Source organism: Rhea pennata, chromosome 8, assembly GCF_028389875.1.
Source record: "Rhea pennata isolate bPtePen1 chromosome 8, bPtePen1.pri, whole genome shotgun sequence".
Taxonomy (NCBI): Eukaryota; Metazoa; Chordata; class Aves; order Rheiformes; family Rheidae; genus Rhea; species Rhea pennata.
The window spans coordinates 17,457,383-17,464,853 of NC_084670.1; positions in this window are offsets into that span (position 1 = coordinate 17,457,383).

The following is a 7,471-nucleotide window of genomic DNA, read 5'->3' on the forward strand; positions in this document are numbered from 1 at the left end:
AGCCTGCAAATCACCCACAGTTCAACATTGCGCTGATCTTTGTGGAGATGAAAACTTACTCCACAGCACTTTCACCTTGTGATTTGGATTCTGCAGGGTAACAATCAGCTTTGAAAATCTCACTGTGACACTGTTTTCAAAGTCAAAAACAGAGTATCAATGAGAACACACCACCCCCCAAGTGGCTCCCCTCCAACTTCATAACCCCAATTTATTTTTGACATTGCACCGTAAGACTGAAATGATTAATCTGTAATAGATTATCTCACAAATCTGCTACAGAAGAACAGAGGATGTGATTTGCTCAGGATTTGGCACACTGGCGATGGCATGTCACAGTGAAATGTTTAATGAATACTGCACAACAGAAAAATAAAATGGGGAGAAACTCAGCATATTGGAGATGGGCTTTTCTATAAAGGCAGCGGTGCGAGGGAACTCATCTTCCAACAGTTGTGTCGATCACTGAATGCTGAATTTCTTACTAGTAATGGAGCAAATCATTTCCATCAACTTTCCAGAAAGACTTCTGTAATCTTAGGTTCAACACAACCTACCTCGAACTTGCTTTTCTGAAGTGCTAAGCACCTATTAAATAAGAATGAGGCGTTTACCCCACCTTTTGGTTGCCACTGGGAGGTCACAGGATGTATGTTACAGAAGTGCAAACTGTAGTTATTTGTGGGAAGTGCTGCATGCCTGGGGGAAACGCAAACAGCTAGATGACTACACCACCTACTTGTGCTACTGACTGTTCACCTTGATTTCGGAGAGTAAAGGATGTTTGTAAGGAACTTGCTGCATAATTTACTGCACCTTAAAACACCATTGGTAAATCTGAGCCCATGGAACCCAGTTAAAAAAAGGCAAATATATTTTTTCTGAAAGATGAGTATCTCTTGTAGTAAACTTAAAAGCCAAAAGTTCTCAAAACAAAATCAGAGTAATGTCTAGGTAACAGGCATTTTCTGGTGACACTGACAATGTAGCTGAAGGTTAAAAAAAGTTACTTTCCTTTTCTCTCATTTTAGAAATTGCTTAGGAATACTAGAAACTTGAGGAAAAAAAAAAATCTCTCTTGTCTGTCTGACCTTGGCCAAATGCTGAAGAGCAAGCACCCGCTTCAGAGCGAGACTTCGCAAATGGCAGGCAGGGTAAAGCGAGGTTGTATCGTTATTGCCATTCAATGGCACCTTCCTGCTGCTAACCCTCCAATTTTCTTTTTGCAGCCTCTCACTATTTACTAAGTAGCTTGAGCTAAATATGATTCTCTAACTCCTATTTTCCCTGTCTTCAGGGAGATTTACCTGTGAGTCCTGGCTGTCCTTTCTGGCCTCAGAACTTGAACAAAGATCTCCTCACGGTAACAGCGTTGTCAGCAATGCCTCTTCCCGGGACCTGCAGGGACTTCTCCTTTGGTAGGTTCTGCCAGTCTTTAGCCTCTTTTGGGCCAGCAATGGTCTCTGGCTCTAGGCACTTAGGCCAGAAGTGAAGCCAACTATCCCCTTTGAGTGAGCTACCAAGCAGCAGCTGCCTTTAAATAGTCAATCCAAAGCAAAGGTGCAGGACAGCAACATCTCTCATGGAAGTATAGGAGGCTGGTGGCAGTCCATGGGCAAAACCCCACTGACAAGCAGTGGCTAGGAGGTGTCTGAAATAGTCCAGGGTACTGTCCCATGAGCCAGGTCTGCTAACTGGACATCCTTGACAGATAACACCAAGACAGCTGTATGCAGTTATCTCTACAGCCCATCAAAAGAAGATGGAAATACTTTCATATTAGGGTGGTTTTTTGGCCCAAATGTGGACTTTGTTTCTTTATGTGTGGTGATGACAACTTTTTTCCTTTTATCCAACAGTCAAACAGACTCCTGCTTGCCTGGAGAGTGCTGACACAATCTAACCTTTGTAGCAATACACAACATATCAATGAGCAACAGCACAAGAAAGCAAACTAGTCCAAGGAAACAGGGGTGCTGCTGCCACCAGTTCTTCCCTCTGTTCAGGCCCTGCTCTCCCCTAGCATAATCAGAATTTGTGTCTTTTCTTCCCAGTTAACCGAGCTCCAGGGACAGGCTCCATTTTGTCTCTCTGTTGGGCCACCTTTTCAGGGAGGTAATTTAGGCTTTGAAAGTGTACTTCTTGGGGATTTTTGACTCAGGAGATAGAAAAGATGGCATTAAAAGCTAAACTTCAGAGCGAAAAAAATGATCTGCCAAACAGTACTTGATGCTTTGTGGGGCAGTGATGCTATTTTTTTCCAGGTCATTTTGTGAGTATTGCCACATCTATTTATTGTCTCCCTGGCTACCTCTTGGCCCTCCTGATCACAAGCTGAGGTCTCACCCTGCAGTGCAGGGATGGAGATGGGGAGGAGTGGAGAGCACCAAGGTAGGGAGTCTCATGCAGCTTAAATTTGCTCTGCTGGGTTTCACACATCCAGTGGGAAATACCTGTGTCTTACAGCCACAGAGTGCTCAAAGCCACTGCCTCAGAGCATGAGTTGGGGCAGGTCTAGGGCACAGATCTGGCCCAGAAAGTGGAAGACAGCCAGAGACTCATTCCTGCCTCTGCCACACGCTGAGATCACTGCCGGCTTCTGCACCTCCCTTCCAGCCGTGCCATAAAGAGCTGTTTTAAAGGCAGTTGTGCTTATGAGGTGTGTAACTCTTCTGAGGGTTTGGGGTCATTTCAGCATCAGGAAAATCAGCCCCGAGAAGAGCTGGCATGCAAAGCAGGCATGCATGGTGCCACCACAGACAGAGCCCTGGTCCCAGGTAGCGTGGAGCACCGTTCCCCCACGGTGGCCTTGGCTCCGGCGCGCTGCGAGTGGCAAAACTGATCGGCAGCTGTACTGGCTCTGTGAGAGCCGCTGGCCCATGGGGCTTCAGTGGTCTTGGTGGTAAAATGTTTCTAAAACGTAAAGAGGAATGGACTATTTTCCAAACAGGCAGCCTGAGATTGGCTGGATTTCTTTCCAGAGTCCATGTTTTAATTCTTTTTTCTTTTTTTTTTTTTCTTTTTTTTTTTGGTGAGAGCCAGTGATCATAGGAATAAAGTGGTTGGATGATCTCACAGTTTATGAACTCTCCTTGCCTGTGCATTTCTAAAGGTAACAACTGTAGATGCTGAGATGTCTGCACTTTGGACAAAATAAATGATGTAATAGTAATAAGAGAATACAGCCATAACAAACCCACTAAATTTCCATAAATAAAGCCTCACCCATTAAATCACTAATTATTATTCCAATTCTGATCTTCAGTTACTCAAAATGAGCTGTTTTGAAAAAGGATTTGTTAGTCTAAAGCAATGTTAAAACATATGTCCAAAAGTAATACATTGGTTTACTGTGGAACAATCCTTCTGTTATTACAAGAAAATTAGGACAGGAAAAATAAACTTATCCAGTGAAATCAGCCATATGAGAGAAGAATCCTTTTGAAACTCCCTCCCAGAAATCCCAACCTGAGTGCTGAATGAGGTAGACAGGCATTAATGAGCAGGAGAGCAGTCTTCCCTGGATTCCTGCCCCCGTAATGCAGCAGAACTATAAATGGACGGGCATGAAAGAAATTACAGATTCGTTACAGATATCTGGTGCTTGGTGCCTAAAAATTTAGTTCAAGAGGCCTTTCATTCTGCATACAGAAGTGAATCAACAGTAGAAGCACTTCTGACCTGCCTGAAGATTTTTAGCATTGTCTCAACTTTTAATTTTTCAAATTAAAATCTTTCCAGGCTAATAATTTTCTGTTCTTAGATTTTATTTACTTTTTAAACTCAAACTGTATAAATTTCAAATTTGTCAAATGACTAGACAAAGCAGTGTTAAAAATTGAACTGCACTAATTACTAGCTGAGCAGCATAAAAAGCTCTGAATAAATGTCAGTCTAGGAGATAAGAGCTTATCTTAATCTAATGACTCCGCAGACTTAATTTGTCAAGCCAGCCTAGTTGATGAAAAACAGGCTTCTATTCTCCAGCATTAGCAGCCACTTCTTTCCAAATCTTTGAAGTTGGACAGTAATACCATCAGTGTCATCCTGCAAAAATCTGGTGACCAAGCCAATTTCATTCCTATTGTCCTGTTACACTAATCAAAGTTGTTTTACCGGTCTTGGTCTTCAGTAGGTGAAAATGAAGCCAATTTATTTTTACATTTGTTATATTTTGGGGTAATCACTCTTAACTCCACTTCTTCCCCTCTCTCAACAGTGTGTTATTAGTTGCAGTGCTCTTTTGCTATCAGAAAGCAAGGCTTTTCAGCAGGCCTCCACAGACAGCGTAGTGCTATCCCAGGAAAATTCTGCAGTGCAGGACAAAATATGCAAGTGTGTGTGTTTATTTGTATAGAGAAGAATAATTGTGAACTCAGGCAGTGAATCTGATCTTAAAAGATAATTTTAGGTTTTGAAAGTTCTTTGCTAAATGAGCATTTGACATATTTAGAACTAAATGCACCAAATGTTCATACTATTTGGACAAAGGGGCTTAATAAAGAGAAAAAAGAAATTGGCTGCAGTTAATGTTTCCAGTTCCCCACTCTTTAGCTAACCCTTCTAACGGGGATCTGGCCAGCCTTTTTATGCACAGTGCCCCATTTCAAAGGATACCATTTAAGCATGGTATCCTTTATCCCAGTCCTAATATTTAAACAGGGATATGCTTGGGTTAGAGGAGTTACTTGGGAGGCAAACTTTATTCTTATGATACCCAGGAAGATTACAAGTTAGAAAAAGTTAAGAAAAATAATAGGGTTAAGGTGTGACCTATTGAGGCAAATTATAGAGGCCGGGGTCAGACCTGCCTGCTGCTCTGGCCTCTGTTACCATTAACATTATTAACTCTATTGACATTAAATATATCGAGCTGGATACTCACTCTGTTGCACTCTTTTTTTTTTTTTACAGCAGTGTAACTCCACTGACTGCAGTAGAATTACGCTGGCATGTAACCAGTAAAATAGAGTGGAGAACCAGACACCTTTTTCTAGTATTACTTCAAAACTGCTGATGCCCAGACATCATGCTTCCAAATCCCACTCTCCTCACCTCTGCCTCCCTAGACTGGCAGGAGGGCAGGGGTCGGAGGCAGCAACTCACGTGCTCAGTGCTGAACATTTTGGGAACCTTTGGAAGCATTTCACTGTCTGGTTGTGATCATTCTTCTGGATAATACAGAGTGAATCCGTCAGATTGTTTACAAGTGGTTTGTTCTTTAGGCAGAAAAAGCTGCCTCCCCCCAAATCCAGCCTTGACAGGACTGCAAGAGGACTGTGTAGGTCACTTGATGGCACAAGGGCCTCACACACAGTGATGTAGCTCCTCCAATCAGGAACACAGAGAGGGCAGGAGGCAGAGTGGAAAGCTTGGCATCTGCAACAACATTAAACCTGAAGTTGTAATTTCTGCAGCTTGATTGGGTTCTGCATCTAAAGTATACAATGGCATCTTTCAATACCCTAGGTAGCACGCCACTGCTTATGACTGTTTGCTGTCAGCTGAGGTTCATAACACCTTTTCTTTCCTTTTCCACCAACAAATTAGGCAAAGGAGCAGAGTAGTGCCATGTAAAGCCCTCGTGGTTCCAAATGTGATAGGGAAAGATAGGGCTGGTGGATAAGTTAGATTTCCACAGATATTTAAGTACCTCTGGATGCAGTTCAATGTTTGCTTAAGATTTTTTTCTAAGCTTCCAGGCTCCTTGTTGCCACCAGGAGCTAGGAACGCATGGGCTTTTGAAAATCCCAGACCCTGAAACATACTTAAGCGCTGTTGCCTGTTGCCTATTGCTCCCTGAGATCTAGACAACTAAAATCTTTGAAAGTATTGGGCTGCAGTCAGTACCTATCTGACCCTCTAAACACAAATATCTGGTGCATGTTTGGAGTATGGCCTGCAAGTTTGAGGACTCATCTGACCAAAACTTAAATTATATCCATTGATTTCATCGTGGAAGTGACGGTCCACTCTTAAACATGCCAAATTCATTTATGTTAGGGCTATGGCCTGAAATGTTTGTGTTTTTTTGTTTTTTTAAGAATTAACAAATCCTCGTTCCACCTGCTCTGAGCCAGAGTTTAAATCTACAGGCCGTTTCCAATGCAAGTTGAAACAGAAAACGACCACACCAAAGTGAAATTTTCAAAGTGACATTTGAATCCGCTCTCTGATGAAATTCCACCTGTTGATCCAGTCAAATGATTGTAGTCTCCATGGGTCCATCCTGCAAAGTCTCCTTGACTGGCTTATTACTACAATTCTTCAGGTGCACTGTGACCGTCTTTCAATAGACGACAGGTTCCAGCTAACTAAGTGGAAAAATGAAAACTCCCAGAGATGAAATCCTAGTCCTTGTGAAAGCTATGGCAAAACTGCCATGGATATCAGAGTCCACACGTATCTTCGGACATTATCTCAAGTTTGAATTTCCATTTGAATCCTGACTTCCTGACTCTCTGCAACTTTGACTTAGAATAAACCAATTCATCACCCTTTCCTCAGTATCTTAAGCTTTGAAGGGGCGGTCTCACAAAGGAGTCAAGCCTTTAGGGATGGTGTACTAGGATCCAGCTGGCTTGGGTTAGACTGTCTATAATCAAAGTCAGATATTCCAGAAGACTTTGTAGTCTCATGGGTCTCTTGCCTCCTTCCATGCCTTCCAACACGCCTTCTACCACCTACTCCTACCATCCTATGAAAATTTTACCTGCTCCAATCTGCAAAGGTGCCCTGCCATTTTGGAGTGTAGCCTACAAGGACAGCAAATGCTAAGGAAAACTAAAGCCTCGTGAAAGAACAAAGTTGAGTGCTTTCTTACAGGAAGAATGTTGTGACATTGGATCTGAGGGCTATGGATTCAGACCAATTTGACTAGCGAAGTGGAATAACTCAAATCTAAACACAGAAAGGAGCCTGCCGTAGTGAGATACAGAAGTAGGGAGTCAGCTGTCAAGCTCGAGATTGGTCTTAATGAAATATAGTGCAGAAAAGCCAATAATGAGCTAAGGCCTACAGTGAGGCTTCGGCTAGCTGGAGTCACTTAGCTTGGCAAACTGAACTCCCCACGCTGGCACCACTATTGGAGACACTACAAGAACAGCCTACTGAATCAGGATTTCCTTCTTGATCTGCAACAGCGTATCAGTTCTTACGCCTTGTATGTGGGTGCACGGCAATATGTGCTAACTTATATGTCTTGCATGGGTTTTAAATGGTCTCTAACTATAAAAGTTAATGGCTTTGATGCAGCATTCCTAAAAGGAAGTGTTTGTCAATTCTGCTGTAAGTGTTTGAGCTCAACAGTCTTAACTCAATTTGTCAGATAAGAGAAAAACATGTTGGCTTATATTTATGATTTATCACTTCTATCTTAGCACTAGAGATGTTTGGAGAAAAAACAACTCTTTATTTTGTGTTTTGCTTTGCATTGTTTTTTAATCCATACAAGCCTTGCCAGGAAAATCTG